Below are 21198 nucleotides of genomic sequence, written 5' to 3' on the forward strand. Positions count from 1 at the left end.
TGGCAGACAGGATCCTGCCATACAACACCTAGGCACTGCTCCATCACTCCCTGTAGAGCAGACTTCTACCATAACAGATGGGATGCCAAAAGTTGGAAATGATTAGGTTTGCAAATCTTCAGCAGTGCAAGACAGTGCAGTAGTACAATATGAGAGTGACCCTCTGCAACATTTGCTAAACCCCACCACTAGATTTAGACACAAGAAGTGTAGCCGTCAGCAGCAATTATGTTATACCTTAATGACAGTAGGATCATGGCCCGCGTCCCATGTATGGGATCTGAGTGGGCCTAGGAGGTGGAGGCGCACCCAAGCAACAGATACTCGGGATGTGTTATAACTTGGTGCAAGATTGATTTGCACACATGCACATTAGATGCACAGATTTACACATGCAATATACTTTCGATGTACCTTCCTTTGCCAATAGGTGCTATGATGACATAACTGAAATATGCTGCTCAGAATGCAGGTCTGCCGCGCGGATAAATGATCAATTGTGTGATCATCGGAAATGAAGAAAATACTTGCAACTGAACGTAAAGTGCAAAAATGATTTTAACAAATCCATAAAAAAGCAGAGTCTGGCATTATCATTTATTTTTTGTGATGTTGAGGTTTCCCCTTCCTGTGTATTTTCCAAATGATCTATAGGTGCAGGCAATGCACGCGCATCTAACGTATTCACCGGAATATAAGTGTGTGGACAGAACCCTGAAGCAATGTTTGAAGACATCAACAGCAAGCTATGAGCCACCTCCTATTGTAAAACAACAGAAACTTGGCAAGTTGTTCTGCATGAATTAAAAATGGCAGCAGTTGGCAAGGGCGATTGGGGCACCTGCCTATTGCCATTTCTATATGAAGAGCTCTATAGTGTTAAATACTCCAGGGAACATAGCAGAACGTGACAGAGGCTGCCAAGTTCTGCTATGTTCCCTGGATACTCAACAGACTCTGGACAGCAACCTATGAGAGACGAGTGAGCCACGCAGTAGTGCTGTTCCCCCATTCATAAAGCAGCCGAATGTATACGTAAGGACTGCCTGTAGGCTCCAGTGCTACTCAGTAACAGGCCCTAAAGCTAATCAGAAGTAGTTTAGGAATGTCTATGCTGGCTATTCGATTTTTTAACGAAAAATATTGAAAGCATAGCTTTGATCAAGGATTTTAAATTCAGATATACTTCTCGCCAAAATAAGTGTATAGCTATATAATATATGTTGTATTTTTTGCAACATACTACATGGCGAGTGGGGGCAAGCAGGGAGCTGTGTTTGTGCTACGCAGATACAATCTAGAAGAAAAACAAGTTGCAAAGAATGGTAAAACACCAAAATAACAGAAAGTAGAATGGGAAGCGTGACAAGAGGAAAGGCTGAGAAAGGGAGAGAGTATCCTTAATTTTAAATACAATCGGTTGAAAAGCAAAATCATTTTCCTTATAATTTTTTCATTCATATTATCCTAGTGAGCTCCAGTTGGTTGCAGTGATGAGTTCAGCATTGTAAAAATTGTATAAAACCAGAAAACAAGAAATGATGGGCAGAGTGAACTTTATCAATGCACTCCAGGATATCGCAAGAAGCATGCGCTTGTTGAACCACTGAATTGGCTTGGCAGTTTAGTCTGCCCTGTTCCCATGATGCACTGGGACAGAAACAGACTAATTTGCATGCAGCCAGGTTCTGAGCTGGGATGGTGCAGTGAGCTAAAAAACGGTGATGGATCAAGCCCTGATCTTTCGACTGGGTAAAAGTGGTCTGCTTAATTCAGACACTCTGTTCATCACCACCCCCTTTTCTGAATCATTTTGTCCACCATAAGCGTGGAAGGGTATACTCAGATGTGAGTCCCTTGCTCATTGCACCATCAGGATTCAAGCAAGCCGGGCCGACGACGGCTGAAATGCCAGAAACCGGTCCCCGGAAGCTTGTTTCCTTCCCAGTATAAGAATTGGCTTGGTAGTTTGGTTTGCCCTGTTCCCATCATGCACTGGGACAGGAACAGACTAATTTGCATGTAGCCAGGTTCTGAGCTGGGATGGTGCAGTGAGCTAAAAAATGGTGATGGATCAAGCCCTGATCTTTGGACTGGGTAAGAGTGGTCTGCTTAATTCAGACACTCTGTTCATCACCACCCCCTTTTCTGAATCATTGTGTCCACCATAAGCGTGGAAGGGTATACTCAGATGTGAGTCCCTTGCTCATTGCACCATCAGGATTCAAGCAAGCCGGGCCGACGACGGCTGAAATGCCAGAAACCGGTCCCCGGAAGCTTGTTTCCTTCCCAGTATAAGAATTGGCTTGGTAGTTTGGTTTGCCCTGTTCCCATCATGCACTGGGACAGGAACAGACTAATTTGCATGTAGCCAGGTTCTGAGCTGGGATGGTGCAGTGAGCTAAAAAACGGTGATGGATCAAGCCCTGATCTTTGGACTGGGTAAGAGTGGTCTGCTTAATTCAGACACTCTGTTCATCACCACCCCCTTTTCTGAATCTTTCTATGTGTGCGGCATTCTGCAACAAACTTAGAAGGTGGAAAACGCCATCAATGATTATTGAAGTAACCCGCCGCGCTTGCTTGATGCGTCAAAATACCTACACCTCTAAAACCCAGGCTGTTGCAGAGGTATTTGACCGGCTGAAGTGACTTGAACAGTGTAATCTGCAATCAAGTCACATCCCCACAACAGGTAACTGCACACATATGGGAAGTAATACAGTAAATCACACATTACACACCATTAATTACTTATGTCACACATAAGTAGGCATTAATTTCACATTTAACATTAATTCCACATTTGTAAAATGCAAACTTATCAACCATAAGGGTATCCAGGAGCTGGAGGCCATCGGGGAGATTAAGTGAGCTATTGCCCAGGGTCACATGGCACTGAGCTGACCTACTGCCAGCGGCGGGGATTGAACAGTAAGCCCCGCGCTCCAGAATCAGCTGCTCTGGCCGCTGCCTCACACCTCTCATAGGTACACAATGCCCACTTGTATGCGCGACATCCAGTACCAATGTAATGGAGTGCAAGATGAGTTGTTCACCCTTTCACACTCTATTACATTGGTCCCTACACCTGAGGCTACTTGTGACAGTCAAAACTGACGCATTGCCTCTTTTTTTGATGCATTGCTGTAGGTGCGTCAGTTTTATGACCAACTACAGCAATGCATCACTTTTAGGCTGGATGCCTGGCAGCATCACTTTTAGGCTGGATGCCTGGCAGCATCACTTTTAGGCTGGATGCCTGGCAGCATCATTCCCACAGATAGGTCAGAATTTCTGACGCATCCATGAGACCATGGAGCCTCGTATTGTAAACACAGCGCATCCATGACGTCGTAAGGATTTTTTCATGCAGGCGCCGGAATTTTTGATGCATAGCAGCCTTGGCGCAGTGATAAATAAGGCCCGCAGTTTGAACCATACATTTTTTAGGATTCTTGGAATCTGCAGAATCAAGGATCCCCAAGACTAAAAACACACAGGTAAACTATCTATGCTAGTTCCACCTGAAGAGGGGAGCAGTGTTGGACAGGCCACATGACGGGCCGCTCTCCCCCGGCTCGACCAGGCCCGAGCCAGTCACGCAAGCACCACACACCACCATTGCACGTCCTACGTCCCCTCAGGGACACCTGTCCTCGAGCATGATAACCTCGTGGGTCCGATCCACTGCCGACCCATGCGCCCAGCCGGGGCCGCCATCTTGGACACTTCGCCACGAGGCCGCCTGGCCCCCGATCGACCTCAACCCTGGGCCTAGCCCGGCCTCAGACATTCCGGCACCACCCTCCACCCAGGAGGTGAGCGAGCTACTTGGCCAGTCAATGGGAGGAAGAGGTGTCGATGGTTCTCCCCCGGCCAGTGCCGCTCGCCCATCGCCTCCCCGGGCGCTGGCTCCACCCCCCTGCTGGGTGTCTGGACTCCCTCATCCCGGACCTCCCGACCTCCAAGTGCGAGGGTCCGGACATCAAAGCACGCCAGCCCTATAACTGGGGCAGCTCCAGAGCAGGAGGGCAGTTGTATCTTGGAGTCGAGAGACGAAAGAAGAACTCATCCTGGACGGACTACTGGCGCTGCCGTAGCTCTGTCCTGTGCACCATCATCCTGCCTGTTGGCGCTGCCACAGCCGTCGTAACCTTCATCCTTCACCGTCGTCCGGATCTGCTGGCGAGGCCGCGGACCGTTGTAACCGTCATCTGCATCGGGACCTGCTTGGCTTCTCCACGGCCCGTCGACTATCCTTCATCCATCTCGGGACCTGCTTGGCTCCTCCACGGCCCGATCAGCAAACCCACCGAGCTCGAGGATTGAGAGCTATTGAACTCATTGGTAACTAAGACTGACCCGCTACCCTTTTCCTCAACCAGAGATCAGAACCGAGGGGACCCCTGAGTCCAGACCTCCTTGTATCATATCGACGTAACCTAAGAATTGCATATAAAGTCTCGTTAACCTTCAATCTTGTGTGGTGTCCGTCTGTGGGGGGGAAGTTACTTATTTGTACAGTCGTTGGAGACGGCTCTCCCTGGAGACCTCTCCCCGTAACCTCGGCCGACCCTCCCGGTCCGTCTAACAAGCAGCTTCATATCGTCTACATTTTCGAACATTCATTTTTTAGATATACTGAACAAAGGTGACTCAGAACTTCAAATGTGTTTTTTACTTCATGGTTGTGCTCTATATACTCAGCCTCTCCAGATTCCTAAAAGGGACTGGGAAAGAGGAGCACGTCTGAAGTTGTCTGGTTAATTTCTGAGCAATTGTGATCTCTTGGGAGTAGCTGTGCGCTCTATAAATGTTCATAATAATAATAACCATTGACAGGTCAATGCCTGTGCTTTTGCTTCAATCGTTCTCTTTATGGTCCATCTGTTGGTTGATTTTTACATTTATATCCAGGGTCTCCGTCAGCTGCTGCACTTGTAAGGGGTCTGATTCCATAAATGAGCCAATGGTTCTCAAGCATAGATTTGATGTTACAAAAACTAAGGGCCCCATTAGGATGGACCCTAGTGGTGCCGGGACTGGCCGCCAGTGGTGCGGCAGTCCTGCACCTTCAATTAGGATGTCACCGCCACTCTGGCGGTGGCAAACCGCATTCACAACATTGTGGCGGGCGATGGCGTTGTGCATTGGCATGCACAACATGACAGGCACCTGCCACCTTGCCCATGCCAATGTTGGGGGGTACCATAGGTTTCCCAAAGTGCAGCCCCCCATCCACCCACCCCCCTGGGGGGAGTCTCCGCCATGGAACGGCATGAATAATGGCACATCATATTATGGATGGCGGTGTCTTGCAGACACCGCCACCATATTGTGTCCCTTTTCCGCCCAGTCGAGATGACGACAGGCGGAAAAGCGGCGGACGGTCTTTCTGTCTAATATACTAATATGGCGGGGGATAACCAGGGACTTATGGCAGGCGGATCTCCACCACTAGGCCTGCAGGGAGCCTGATATGGATCGCCTGGAAAATATTTTCCAAATTCAAAGTCCAGATCATAGGGCCCCATTATGATGGCGGGCGGATCGCCACCACCGGGCTGGCGGCGATCCGCCCGCCATCATAATGGAGCCCTATGATATGGACTTTGAATTTGGAAAATATTTTCCAGGCGATCCATATCAGGCTCACAGAAAATTGGCTTAAAAAGTACGACATTGAAATATAATTATTGTTGTTTGCAGCGACTATATTAAAGAAGAAAATATCTGACATTAAGTGTTTACATAATGACACACAGTTGCTGCCCCAAGACTAAAACCAATACCCTCAGGTTTATCATTGATTCTGTGACCATGTACCAACAGGTCAATGACATCATCACATACTTTGTCACCTAAAATCTCATACGAGTAATCAATCTATCTGTTTCCACCCAATTAGAGCAGTTTTGGAGAAAATAAAAGTCTGCCTTCATATTCCAATCAATTACAGCAGTTAAAATGGTGATCTGGTGTAGACAAACAAACAGTTCTCCTTCCTCAGTCAGTCCTGCATCACTAACAATCACCAACAATAATCATTCTAGAATTCTGCTTTGTCTGATGATGCCACTTTGAGACATATTGTGACATCATTCACCGGATGGCCCCTTAAGGTACAGCCAAGCATGCCCCTTGTTGCAGCCAATCGCTGCGTGGATCACATCACACCTAAGTCACATACCTACACACCAATCACATTATGAGTTCAATTACATCCACACTTGCCCACCTTCCCAATTGTTCATAGCACGTTAAAGAGCATTTTTTTCAATCATCTTGGGCACTTTCTGAGCCACCTGGGATTTGATTGAATTTCTTTTTTTTTTTTTAAGTTTGAAAAGCTTTATTGAGTTGAAGAAAACAATGTAAAACATCAGTACAATAGCACAAATAAAGAGCAATAGGAATTAAAATAATTGTGGAGAATAATGTGCCAATAAACAAGAAAGGCCCCAAAAGGGGAAAACGCTATACAAAGAAAAAATGCTTTTATAACTTTTCATTTTGTGGGGAAGGAAGAGAGAAAGAAAGAGGGAAGAAAGGGGAATGGAAGGGGAACAGCAATAGAAAAATATATGGTAAGAGAAATAAAGAGGTATGAAATACAGAGAAGTTCACAGTAATAATAATAACATTAATACTAAATATAACTTGATTGAATTTCTAAAATAAATAAAATCATAGGGAATGTGGCATTGATTCAGCATTAAATAGACAGCCCATAAGTGCCTCATTCACACCATTACTTTTAAGAGCGTGGACACATTAATATTCCCGCCGAGCTGTGAATTGGAAGCTGGCCCGACGCTTTTCGCAAGCTTTCAGAAGGTACTTAGAGCTAATTGCGCTCAATCTATGACTCACAGATCCGAACAAACTCTGCTCACGATGGACTGCCGAAATCAAAAGCATGACTCACAACAAACTTGGACAGGCTAGAAATATGAAAGCGTGAGATAAAAACTCCACAACCAAATGGACGTTTGGCCACGATTTTCCACCTTATTCAAGTTTTTGGACCAAAAGCTCCTTAGAACTTGGAAAGGTTCTCTATTTATTATTACAAAAGTCCACATTTTTCTGTCTGTGCAGTGATTTTGATGGAAATTTAAGCCTGACTTCGATAGTAAAAATCTTTATAATTATCTATATTATTTAATAATTGATAGATGCTTTGGGATATACGTAATATAATAATCTGCTGTAACGGACCAATCAATTTAGTCGGTGGAATGTAATGTAGCATGGACTCGAAAGAGGCGCGGTCAAATTTATTAGAACAGGAACAATATTGAGACTATGAAAGCAGTCTTACGCTTGAAGTCTGCAGACTGGGCACTGGCCACGCTGCACGAGTGAGCAGATATATTTATTTGTATGCTGGTCTGCAGTATGGTTGCATTTTTGGGAGTTGATGCATGGGTGTTGGTATACCCACACAACCTTGAGGACTGGGACTGTATTATACGGAGAGACCTGGGCGAGCAACGTGTGGGTGCACAGTCTTCTGGGGGTCACTTCCCGCTCCCGGGCTCACCTTCGGCCGGCGGGCCTGGTCCTGGTTGCGGCCGTGGCAGGTGGGCTCCGCCCGGCCGGCGCCCCTCTCCGGTGGGGGTCGCTGCCTCGCAGCCGTCCCAGGTGGGCACTGGGCGGTCCGCTCTTCCTTGGTGGCACTTGTTGATGGCGGCCGACGCGGGTGGGCTCCGGTCGGCTTGCTGTGGGCCTCCAGGTCGCTGCGGGGCTCTGACGTGCCCACCGGCTTCTCGGCGCGCTGCGCCTTGCTGCGGGGGATGCCCTTCAGGCGGGCAGCTCTCTCCCCCTTTTCATCGAATTTGGGCAGTGGCACGCATGGGCGCACGTACCGACCTCGTCGCCAGTGTAGTGTTGGGCCTTAGGCCCACATGGAGCCGCAATGAGGGACGCAGGCACAAGGTAGTGGGTTAGTAAGACTGGCCAAGAGCACGTGCGCTCCGCCCTATTTATTGACTGTGTCACGTGACTTGTGACATCAGTGGTGGGTGGGTGTACAGTGTAGGTTACATCAAGTACAACAACTAGACCGTGTCCCGCAGGACACTACAGGGCCCTCGGACACTTGCAAGGCCCCTTTTGGTGTATCGATTACTCCCTCGATACCCGTGCATCAGCGCGATCTCAAGGGGGCGTTCTCTCATGTACACGAGGGCTAATCCCAATAAAAAAGTGGGGATTTTTACCAGAGTCATATTACAGATGTGGGCCGAGAGGGCCAGAGGGGACTCTAACTGTGCCAGATAGAGATAACTTCTGCATCCCAAGAAGTTGCCACCTAAAAGGAAGAAAAGAGACATCCCCCTGCCATCTCCGCATCCCCTTTGAAGATGCATGCTGGGTCGCCACCTGCGTTGAAAGGCGGACCAGTGATGTCAAACAGTTGGCGCATATTTCAACTGTAATGGAGGCAGTGCATTAGTATATTAGGGCACAATGTACCATTCTGGGGACATTTAAAGGTGCGCTGTGGCACAAACAGGGAGAGTGCACCCTTTATTTAATGTGAACACTGGAGATGGATTGACCATAGGCACGTCCATGCCAAACTAATTAAATCAGTGACATTTCTGCACCTCCTGGAGCTCATTAATGACAATGAACTTTTTGCCAACTTTAAAAGTCAGTTTTCATTCATGTTGCAAGACCGAATATTACTACATCATTTACTCTAATAACAGACACACAAAAAAAACCTGTAAACTTCATACTTGTATAGCGCACTTATACCCTGAGGCCACTAGGCGCTGTACGCATACCGCTGTGGAACCCTTCCCGGCTTTTCCCTGTGAAGTGCCCACTCCTGGGCATCCTAGCGTTGTTGGGGCCGTTGTGGAGATTAAGCAAGCTATTGCCCAGAGTTGCAGCGTGGGACCCATGATTAGATTAGGCACTGAGGCGAGAATTATCAGGTCCGAGGAAATTGAGCCCAAGACCCGCCAAGGCGGGAATTGAACCCTGGTCCCGGAACAGACCTCTGCATCAGGGTCTGCCACTCTAACCATTGAGCCACACTTCTCCACAAGGAGATGAAATTGAAGCTGTTCAACCTCCCGATAGCATTTCATAGGGTATTCGATTTTTCAAAGGCATCCAGACAAAGCCATGGGCTGGATATTTATGAACCTTTTGATGTATTCTCGAATTGTCCTCCACTCATCTGCCCTTCTCTTCTTCCCTCTGTGGTCCATCAGGGCTCCTTTGGGGCTACTTCACAATCCAAGCAAAAAATTCATCGACAAGCTTCATTAAGCACTGCCTCTGTCAAAGTTGTCTGGTGAGATGGTCCTCATTCTGAGATGGTCGGTAATTGGAGAGGCAGATAGATTCTGACCCAGAGATACTGATAAGAGCTGGTATCTCCACCTCAGCTAACAATCATCACAAACAACTCATCTTCAGATAGTGGAAAACACGAGGGCCCTGGAAATACCCTGGCAGTTTCGATAGGCAGTATCCAGAATTCAGTCTTTTTACAGTGGAGGTGGAAAATCTGAACAATAAATCCCTGTGTGTTACTGGATGAGTTCCCACATACCATTATGCATAACTCAGAATAAGACCCAAGGAACAGGTAGCACTTGAGAAGTGGCCCCACTACGCACACACGCGGTTGAATAAAGACTACAGGAGGAACGAAAACACCTTCAACAGCAACAAATTCATTGTCTCATTCGTTATGGTATGGAATCACTTCGCTTTTTATGTGTACATTTCAACCCGTGGTGGGGTTCTGTATACCAGACAGATCACAGCCAAGAGACAAAATTCACATTTACTGTCACAAGTTCGCCTGTATAGAGATAACATTACCTCTTCATCTTTGCTGCTGAGCAAGTACTCCCTAGAGGTTTCTTTCATATGATACAAGTTTTCTTTCTCCATGAAAGGTCTCCACATGACTTTAGAAAGGGAATTGGACAGATGTGCTGTTCCAGATCTATTTCAGGAACCACACTGGTGACTTAGAAAGTCAATCTTGCCTGTGCTTTGATTGGGATATTTGAAGATTCTCTTGTGAACACAAAGCAGTACCTGGTGGACACTTAGGTCAGAGTACCCTTAAGAAAGTCAACATCTTTTTTAGGGAGGTGTGATATAATGTAACTGTCTTTCCTGGGTGCCGACTGAGATTTGCGATAAAAAACCAACAAGAATGAGCTGTCAACTATTGGTGAAATATTAATCACTCAAACATATTTCCACCAGAAAAAGTTGAAAGCAGCTAATCTCTGAACTCGGTTGTATGTCCCAATATAGCTCACTACTACATACAAGTACTATTACACTGCCAGCATCACATCTCTTACCACTACAGTGTCTAGGTAAGTTTCATATGCATTTTGCAACTATGTTGAATTATACTACGTTAACACTATATCCCTAACCTCTTTCTTTACATCTACTTTTTATGATTAGCTTTCATTCTATTTGTAACCAAAATCTCTTTCGTGCATTTTACATTTTGTGCATTACCTAGCCTTCAAATATAGTTGTTGAAATTAATTAAATCACCTAACATTTAAATATTTAACGAATTTACAATTAATTTTAGTGTAAACTGTTAACTTTAGAAAACATTAGAATTCTTATACCATATGCAGCATAATAATTGCCATTGTTTTATGTCAATAATACACTTTTCTTTAAAAACATAAAAAACTCAACCCCTCACTTAAAATATTTACATGTAAATTATTTTATTATAATACAATATACCTAACTTTACAATCTATCTAATCTTTACTTTATTTACATTAATGAATTTAGTTCTGCTTTTTTATATAATGTATATATTAACTAAGGAAATAGTTTATAAAGTTAATTTAACAATTTTAAATTAAATATATGTATTTTAATTAGTATATCTTAAGAACCCCCTCCTGGATCACCTGTTTATTCATTAGTTTATATTATCAATAAAATTTGCATTACATTTGTATGTTTGTAATCAATAATGCTATTTCAAAGATGATTTAGTCCAATATAAATTAATTAATTCTTTCCTATAAGTATATAATTAACATTTTTCTATGGCAACACTGAATCACTCTTCTTAATTTCTAACTTTATTTAATGCGTAGAGTAATTTATTTTACATTAATATCCATGGATCCAAATTACTTATACATGTAAACTAATTTAGACTTTTTATTTCATGAGTAAGTTTATTTCAGTTTAAAGCAACCATATAATATAGTGATGTTAGATATAATCTAAACACAGTTATTTGTAAGATCAGTTCAAATGTAACAGCAGGCTTGCATACACGTCATGGATAGGGTTTAAAATACATAAATATATCTTCTTCCTTTACATTTGTAACCTCTGATAGAGGTGATTTTAATATTTGATGCACAGATCATCCATACCATTAAGTAATTTAATTAAGATGCTTTTATTAACTCCGATGACAAATTTTCTTAGATGCACCTATCAGGGATGTATTGACCGACAATGTAGTTATGTTGATGTTGTGGGGATGAAGTGATGGTCAGGCGATGTAATACATGCAAGTAATTATTTCCTAAACTCAAGCATTTTATAATTAATGCTGGCAAGTTCTGCCTGGGCGGGCGTGGGCGGTGCAAGGATGGTGCTGAATGGATGGAAAATTACCCGTCAGATATGTTAGGATCTGGTGAATGTTGAGAAGTATATTAGAAGCTAGTGTTAGAGTGGTACAAATATTAGATGTGAGTTACAATGTAACTCCCCTTTTTATCACCCCAAACCTTGCCTTACACGATTTTACATATAGATCGACATAAGTATATGAATGTGCCACCCTTAACCCCCGCCATTTCCAAAATACATATTGCCCTTCCCAAAACCAGACAGACAAATGTATTGCATGCTGTTTTTTTCATAGTGAAGATGATTCCTGGCAGTATTATACTTGCCTGCTTTCAGAGTGAATGGTGTTTGGGATAGATCATTTACCATATCTGTGTTCACTAAATTTGGAAGAGCAATTTAAGAACTTTCATATTTAAAAAAAAAAAAGTATTTTATTGTATTTTTGACACTGCCTCCAGACAGTAGGAAAGCTGCATAAAACAAGAAAAGATGGAACTGGGGGACCCAACAACAGCCACTAAGTAGAGAGCAGCCACCCCAGCAGTGATTGCATTGCAAATGCATGCGAGGCAATGACTGGCCAAGACTGAACAGCTGGTAGAAGGACATATTCAAGCATTTAAAGTACATTAGAAAGTCACTCTCGAGGTAAAAGATCAGAAAGCAGGCGTTTCCTATGGTCGAGACTTGAGACTGCGGCCTATAGGTGTCTGGCCAGGGGGTAATGGATCACTATCTTGGCTAAATAACACAGTATTTTGAACAAAATCTTCTTATGTACAGGAAAACAGAGTAGGGACTTCACAGCTTGGGCGAGTTGTTAATAGCATTTGAAGCCTACTTTCAGGTGAGTCAGCAAGCTCTCTGGTCAAATGTTCTGAGTGCAAGGACACCATTATAATTCTGCGGCTCTAGTCTGTCTGACAGAGGTGGACATATTTGCTGTCTGTACATTATTTGTCAGAGGAATGATTGAAAGTCCTTTAAGGTGAGCTAACACCACATTATAGTGTCATCAAAAAATGCCAATCTGAAGATTTTGAGGCATGAAGGGTCAGTTGAATCTAGTAGCAGAACAGCTGTTTAGGTTCTTTCAGGAATAATCAGTTGTTGCTCTTCCTTTGTTGATTTTCAGCGGGACATGATGCAATGTTAGTGGCAGCATACTCTGAGCCGTATGTGCAATCTGAGTTCACCTGCCCATCGTATCATGTTTAGTCTGGCCTGTATCTTTTAAGGACCAGACTTAGTGGCAAGGTTTATACATTGAAAAGTGCAGACCATTTATTTATTTTACTCATTTATAGAGCACAACGAATCATCCCCAAGGGGATCTCTCGGCGCTTTGAGAAATGGGTCCTCATAGAGCGTACGCATCTAAAAAAAACAGGTCTTTAGAAGTTTCCTAAAGCTGGTTAGCTCATTGCAGGCCCTAATGTTCTGCGGCGGATTGTGCCAATGGCTGGCAGCCAGAAAGGAAAAGGCTCTCCCACCCGTCCTTGCCCTGTGTATACTTTGGATGCACAGGAGATTTCCATTGCTAGATCTTCGTTGTCGGGCTGGTTGGTACCATGTGAGTATTTTTTTAAGATAGGCAGGGCCTTTCCCCTTTAGTGATCTGAAGACCACACAGAGCATCTTAAAGACCGGGAGCCAGTGAAGCAGGTTCAACAGAGGGGCGGAAGGGGTCCGCGCCTGCTTATTGAGTGCAAGGCGGACTGCCATGTTCTGTACCACCTGTAGTTTTGATAGGAGATCTTCTCTTACTCCCAACAGCAATGAGTTACCGTAGTCCAGTCGGCTTTACCAAGAGTGACTGGATGAGGGTCTTTCTTGCTGAAAGAGGGATCCAGGGAATGATCTTCCTAAGCATCTTCATTGTGCCAAAACAGGTGCCTGACAGTGTATTCACCTGCTCCTCCATTGAACCTTTATTATCTATCCTGATGCCAAGGTTCTTAGCCCAGCTCTTAGGAGAGGGGGCTTCACCCATCTCAGCCGGCCACCACTAGGGAGACCAGATAGCTTTGGCCTTCCCGAACAGCAGGATCTCTGTTTTAGAGGAGTTGAGCTGTATAAAATTCTTCCACATCCAGCTCACAATGCTAGACATGCAGTTTTTAAATTTTAGTTGGGTTGACACAATGTCCTCCTCAATGGGGACAATTAGCTGCGTGCCATCGGCATACGAGATGGTTTCAAAACCATGGCCTCTGATGATATCAGCAAAGGGAGTCACATGGACATTAAATAGGGTGGGACTCAGGACAGATCCCTGAGGAACTCCCCTGTCCACCACTATAGTCTGTGACGCAAAGGAGTCCAGCTGGAAACTCTGGGTGCGCTCGGATAGATAACTTTGTATCCATTTTAGAGCCCGGCCCTTGACTCCGATCCCCCCCAATCTGTCAAGCAGTATCTTGTGAGAGATGGTGTCAAAAGCTGCTGACAGATCAAGGAGGACTAGGATCACCGGGGTTCCTCTATCCAGTGTCAACCTTATGGTGTCCGTAACCTCCAACAGTGCAGCCTCCATGCTATGTGATGCACGGAAGCCGAACTGGGAAAGGTCTAGAAGGTTGTTTTGTTCCAGACCATGCGTGTCATTGGGACATGCTACTACATACAGTGCACATTATCCAGACAAGTCCCACCCCCAATTTAACCTGATCTCACCACTTTAAGAGGAAAGAGTTCAGCAGCTCTATTTCTCTTATATTTCACATGTATGAACTCAAAAGCAAAGAAACAAAATTGTGATGAACATTGTTAATGCTTTCTCAGTTTCAGTTCATCTGTAGGATTGAGAAGGAGACTAAAGGAAGGCATTCGATGTTCTTCACTCCTGCAGCAAGTCATTTGTTACATTGCTTTTTTCTTGGTGCTACGTTTGTAAAGAGGTCTTTAATTTATGAACAAAAAGATCTGAAAAGTGTGTTTTTAGACTCCGTAGTAACATACCTATAGAGTGTGGTCCCCGACCCTTTCTCACCGCGGCCCACTAGTAGGATGCTGGGGACTGCAACGGCCGATGCAGATCATTTCCAAAGGCAGAGCGAGCCACCAATGCACAACCTGTGAATTCTCTAGTGCCCCTAAGATAGGAGGATTTTGAGACATGCTCTGTCTTAGAATTGATTCCTTTTCATGTAATGAGATTTTGTGCAGTGAGGCACCCAGCTGGAAATCTTTTCTGATGGCTGTACTGCTGCTAGACTCGGATAAGAAAAGATGAACCGGCAGCGGGCTTACATGCCTGCCAGGAACGGCAAAGTCAAAGCTCCGAGACTAACCACCGTGCAATATTATCCTACCTTTTGCCCGCTATCGACAAAAGACATGTAACCTGTATATACCAAGGATCTATTATCAAAATCACTGAAAAAGAGCTTAAATGCACGCTTATATATAGGTGTCCATCATTGACAATGCCGCTGAAAGTGATCAGACATACATTATTAAAATCCCCATTGCTAATACCACAGAAAAATGAGCCAATGTGGCTGTATATATCCTTTAAAATAAAAATCACTGATATAAAAAAACCTGGAAATGGGTTTAACCCTTTCACAACCATAGATGTGTAAATCATTTGTGGATTATAACAAAAAAAACAACAATTAACATAGGTGCAAAAAATAGCTGTTTCTATATGATATACCTTTTAACAACCAAGGGAACACCACTCAAGTACTGTTTTTAAATTGTATAGTGCACAAGGATGCATTTAATTTTCATAAGCATTTATTAAATAGCAACTTGAGCCACCCATGTTTGCAGCAGGTGGTTCTATGTTTGAAAATCAATAGGCTGTGGGTCAGTTGTTTACTAAGGTAGGTGACGTGGGATATTTCATATCACAGAGATCTACTTCTTGATGTAAGATCATGGTTCCTTGTGAGAAAATGATGGTCATCCCAAACACCCTTGCAAATTGTCATGGCTCTTTTACTCACCCTCAGCAAGGAATTCAAATTTGAGGATCTGTTTTTTGCATTGATAGTGCACGGTATTTTCAGTCAAATGCCATCTTTCCCTATTTAACCCGTTGGCCGACGGGAGCACTACCTGCCTGGTGCTGCGAATGACCGTTGGCACCGCTGCGGAATTCACAGTCTGATTTCCCAGGCCCACACAATGAAGGATGTCAGCCAATTTCTAATGCTGCGCCAAGAGCGGTGTGGCTCACTGGTTAGAGGCGGCAGACCCGGAAGCAGAGAACGGCCGGGACCAGGGTTCAATTCCCGACGCGGCAGGGTCGTGGACCAGGATCAGCGGACTTGATAATTCTCGCCTCGGTGCCTACTCTAACCAGGGATCACACTCGGCAACTCTGGGCATTATGCCTCATCTCTGCAACGGCCCCCCACATTCGCCGGGGATGCCTGGTTTCACCTTGGAGATACCCAGTAGGGACCATCTCACAGGGATAGCCATGACGGGTTCCCCAGCGGTCTACAGCACCACGACGCCTCAGGGCAGCAGTGCGCTTTACAAGACACATTACATTACCAATATGTGTCAGGGACAGTCTTGGTCTGCACCCGGAGGTATGCTAAGATGCTGCTACTCAAATATTTTAGCGTGATTGGATTTGATCCAGATTAAAGATCCAATTAAGGCCCTGCACCATCATTTACCAAAATACTTCTCTCAAAGTTCATCTCTTGCTGCCACTTTTGCCTTCGCTCTATGATTTATTTCACAGTTGAGTTGAACACTTCAACATATAACATCCTACTAGGAGGCATGGCCTAACCGGTTAATTATTACAAGTATATGGGGGGCGGAGCTTGCCGGCGTCCATGAAAGACGTGTGAGCGCTGAGCTCCTCGCCTGAGCCCCTTTAATATTCGACAAATCTATCCTTTTGGCGCCTAGCCAGTCCTGAAATCGGTGGCGGACTCTCCTTCTACCCCCCGGCCTCGTGGGGGTCCTTTCCCCGGTCGAATTCGGTGGTGGTTTCGCTCCGCTGTTCGACGGAGGGCACAGTGGCGGACCAGGCCGTAATCCGCGGTCTATCTTGAGGAGCTGCCCGAGCTGCGTCACTCTACGTGCGGCCAATGGTACCGGAGTGAAGTCGGTCCACCCACTTGGTTACTGCGCTACAGTTCCTGCTGGGTGTTCTCGGGCGGTGCTCCCGGAGGCGGCTGTGGTGGACCTGCCCACGGTTGTGCATTTCATGGAGAAAGACTGCTGATGCTTTGAGGTGCGCTGGCAGGGTGCGGGAGACCCTCAGTGGATCGCTGTCTCCTCGCGAAGAGTTTTGTCGACAGCTGCCTGCCCCTGGGACGCCTCGGAGACCGCTGTGGTGCAGTGGCTTGGGAATGCGCTGGAGTGTGGGGGCCCAGTTTGTTTGACTTTGGTGGGGCCTGTCCTCGTGTGAGTGCCTAGTGGAGTGCTTGTTTGGCTCCTGGGCCTACTTATGTTTCGGTGCCCGCGGCCGCCATTTTGACTGCATTTCTTGCTGCGCAACATCTCGCCCTGCGGAGCTTGCTTCTCCAGCGCCCCCTCCTCGCCCCACCAACGCTACCTGGCGACTTCTTTACTAGCAGTGGGACACTTTGCTGAATGTCCACCAGGAACACTATGGGGAAAGGTGATAAGAACCAACCAAAACTGTCGTTTGACCAGCGGAAGGCGAAAGGTGCGGAGGGGTCGGCTATGGATGCCTCACCGTGGCCCACGGCTGCTGACAGTTCCTTATGTGCGGACATTCGTGAAATGCTGGGTGCCATGGAGAAGGGCTTGCAAGACAGTATGGCGGCGATTGGCACGAAAATAGATGCATTGTCCTTCAGGATGGACCGCATGTCCGAGAGGGTGGACAAACACGCTGAGCGGCTGGATATGGCGGAACGGCGGTTAACGGAGGCTGAGGAGGCCCAAACGGAGTGGGATAAGGATCGCAAGCAATTTGGTCGCCTACTCCAGGTCATACAAGACAAGACAGAGGACTTGGAAGCACGCTCACGGCGCTCCAACGTCCGCATTACCGGGGTGGCGGAATCTACCAACACTGGCAAAATGGAGTTGTTTGTGAAGAAGTTGCTCCAGACACTGTTGGGGGAGGAGGTCTTCTCCCTTATGTTCATCGTCGAGAGGGCACATCGCACCCTGGGGCCGAAGCCGCAGCCTGGACTTCCGCCACGGATGATTATTGCCAAGCTGTTAAACTATAGGGATCGTGACTTGGCGCTCCGGCTGGCAAGGGAGAAGGGAAATCTGCAATTTGAGGGCATGAACATCTCCCTCTATCCGGACTTCACGGCGAGAGTCCAAGAGGAGAGGAAGCGCTTCGCCCCGTATAAGAAACAGATGAGACCTGGGGCTGGACTACGCCATGTTGTATCCGGCGAGGCTCAGAATCAACAAACAAGGACACTCGCATTTTTTCACGGACCTAGCGGATCTGAAGAAATCGTTGAAGGAGTGGGCCAAGGAACAACGCAACAGCCCGAGGGGTCAGCAGGAAAACGCGGAGGAGGCCGCTTCCACGGACGGCCAGGGGTAATCTGCCTTGTGGCCTTTTCGCCAGCTCAGTTGGACTTCATCTGTGCGTTTAACTCAGCTGCAGGTCCTATGAACCTATTTGCCTGATAAAGTGGGGTGTGCTTTTGCTGTTTGCGGATTGCACCGCGGCTGTGGCATTGACATGACTTGCAGCCTGGTGATAGCTTTGGGGGGGCTCTCCTCCGCTTGGGGGACCTGTTATTTGATGATACTCTTTTTCTTGGGCTGGTGAGGGTGCCGAATGTTGCTGGGGGGCGGGGTGGTGGAGCCACTGAGTTCTGTGGTCCTTGTCCTGATTAACTTGCTGTCTGGCTGGGAACCTCTGCCCCCGCGCTTTCGGCTTTTGGCTCCTCGGTGGGCCTTTGGGTTTGTAGTGTGTTTCTTTGGGGAGGGTTGATGGTGGGTGGTGGTGAGTCCTGTCTGACCGGGTTGGGGTTGGTCGGCTGTGGGTGGATGGGTGTTTGCTCTGAACTTCTTTTGTTGATCGTGATATGTGGGTTGTTCGGGGACTGTTGGGGGGGGGTTTGATTGGGCCAGCTACTGGATTGTGTCTACTATACCAACTGTGCTACTCTGATTTGTTCCCTACCCTGCAATGGCGAATGTTGAATCCCTAGGGCCGGAGGGTGGCCCCAACTCTCTCAGACTGCTGTCCTGGAATGTGAGGGGGCTGAATGATTTTCGTAAACTTAGGAAAGTGTTGGCCTATTTGCAGCGGCATAGGGTTGATCTCGCCTTGCTGCAAGAAACCCACCTGCCTCTGACCAGTCCTATATTACAGACCAGGGGTCTTGGGAGTGCTTGTGTTACTGCAGGGTTCACCACACATGTAAGAGGTGTGCTTACGTGGGCTAATCCCAAATCTCAGTTGTCATTGCAGCAGGTCGCTGTGGACCCGGAGGGTCAGTATGCGGTTGCCCGGTGCGTGGGTAAAGGCCACGATTTGATGGTTGTGAATGTGTACGGCCCCAACTATGATACTCCAGCTTTCTGTGCCTCGCTGGCGGACCTCTGTCGACAGTATGAGGGATCTAAGCTGCTATGGGGGGGGGGGAGACTTCAATTTTGTGTTGAACCCGGAGTTGGATAGATCGGCGGGTGCCCCTAGGGCCCCGGCGGCCTCGGCATTACTTATGCAGGCGGAGCTAGTGAAACTCGATCTGCTGGATGTGTGGCGCCATAAGCACCCGGGGCAGGGTGGTTTCACTCATTATTCAGCCTATCATAACGTCCACACGAGGATTGATTACTGGTTTATTTCCCGATCCCTCCTCGACTCAGTGAAGGGGTGTGCTGTGTTGCCTCGTACGCTATCTGACCACTCGCCACTGCTCTTGCAGCTAGATGCCCCGGCTAGGAAGATACCCCCGTTCACTTGGAGGTTCCCCCCGTATTCACTTCTAGATGAGGCCTTCAGAGGGGAACTGGCTGAGGACATAGACACGTACTTTTCAACTAATGTGGGGTCGGTGGATAGTGTCCAGGTGCTCTGGGATGCATTTAAGGTGTATATCCGGGGGATGACGATGGCCAAACACTCAGGGGTGCTTAAAGCTATCAGGCAACGGTTGAAATTTCTGGAAACACAGTTGTCTGCTCTGGAACGTCAGGCGGGAGGTGATGGGGCTGCGGACATACATGACAGGCTTAAGCCACTCCTGGCGGAATTCCATGAGGAGGCGGACAGGGAGGTAAGGCATATGGGAAAATATGCAACAGTGCGCTCGTATGGGGAGCGGGACTGCCCTGGCTACCTGCTTGCTAAGCTGATGCGTAACAGCAGGCCGCCTCTAGTGATTGAGGAGTTGTTAACAGCTAATGGTGGCGTGGTGACGGAGGAGCAAGATATTCTGTCGGAATTCCATACTTATTACACAGAGCTGTACACGTCAAAATCGAGCCACCTAGAGGAAGAGATAGACGACTACCTGAGCTACATTCAGATGCCCTTTTTAGCTGACTGGCAAAGGGAATTTTTGATGGCCCCATTCCAGAAAGAGGAGATCATAGAGGCGCTAGAGGGGATGAGGTCGGGCAGCGCTCCTGGGTCGGACGGCCTTACGGTGGCCTTCTACAAGGCCTTTCAAGATAAGCTGGTGCCCTACCTGATGCTTCTTTTTGACGACATTTGTCAACAGGGTAGCATGTCGAAGTCTATGAGGGAGGCGCTTCTCATCACCATCCCGAAACCGGGCAAACCCCCCAATGGATGTGGCTCATATAGGCCGCTTTCGCTGATTAATGTAGATGCTAAATTGTACGCGAAGGTCTTGGCGACTCGGTTGGCTCTCCTTGTCCCGGGCTTGGTTGCCCCAGAGCAAGCTGGGTTTGTCCCCGCACGGAATTTGACTTATAACATTCGCACGGTGCTGGGCACTATTCAGCATGTCCGGCAGGAAAATAAAGCTGTGGCTATTTTCCTGGATATGGAAAAGGCCTTTGACTCGGTGGAGTGGTCATTTATGCTCAGAGTCCTTCGTAAGTATGGGCTTGGCGAACCCTTCCTTCAGATGCTAGGAGCCCTATACTACAAGCCTACTGCGCGGCTAAAGATAGGGAACTCGGTCACTGCCCCGATTGAGATCAGCCGAGGCACTCGGCAGGGCTGTCCTCTCTCCCCACTTCTGTATGCACTGGTGGCAGAGCCCCTGGCCTGCGCAATAAGAGAGTACCACGGGTTCGAGGGGATCAACTTTCCTTCTTACCAGATTGGCATCTCGACATACGCAGACGACACTTTGTTGTATGTCCGGGACCCGGAGGTGAATCTGTCGGCGGTCTTGCGGGAGGTGGTGCGATTCGGGGCCCTCTCGGGCCTTCGGGTCAATTGGAATAAATCTGTGGCTTTGCCTTTGACTCCGGTGACACTCCCGTTCGACTCGGAATACCCGCTGCAGTGGACCACGGACTCCATACGTTATTTGGGGATCCGTATACACACCGACCCCGAGATCCTGATACGTGAGAACTATGGGGTTGCCTACTCCAAACTGGTGGATGACGTTGAGGTGTGGTGCAGGCTCCCGCTATCCCTAATGGGTAGGATTGCAATCATGAAGATGG

General features: G+C 47.0%; 1 protein-coding gene across 9 annotated transcripts in view; it reads right to left on the minus strand.

Moving 5' to 3' along the window:
• DAB2IP (DAB2 interacting protein) overlaps window positions 1-21198 on the minus strand; it is a 1377413-nt gene that overhangs the window by 23350 nt on the left and 1332865 nt on the right. The gene's annotated exons all lie outside the window — the stretch shown is intronic.

Source organism: Lissotriton vulgaris, chromosome 5 (genome assembly GCF_964263255.1).
Source record: "Lissotriton vulgaris chromosome 5, aLisVul1.2, whole genome shotgun sequence".
In the NCBI taxonomy this organism is placed as follows: domain Eukaryota; kingdom Metazoa; phylum Chordata; class Amphibia; order Caudata; family Salamandridae; genus Lissotriton; species Lissotriton vulgaris.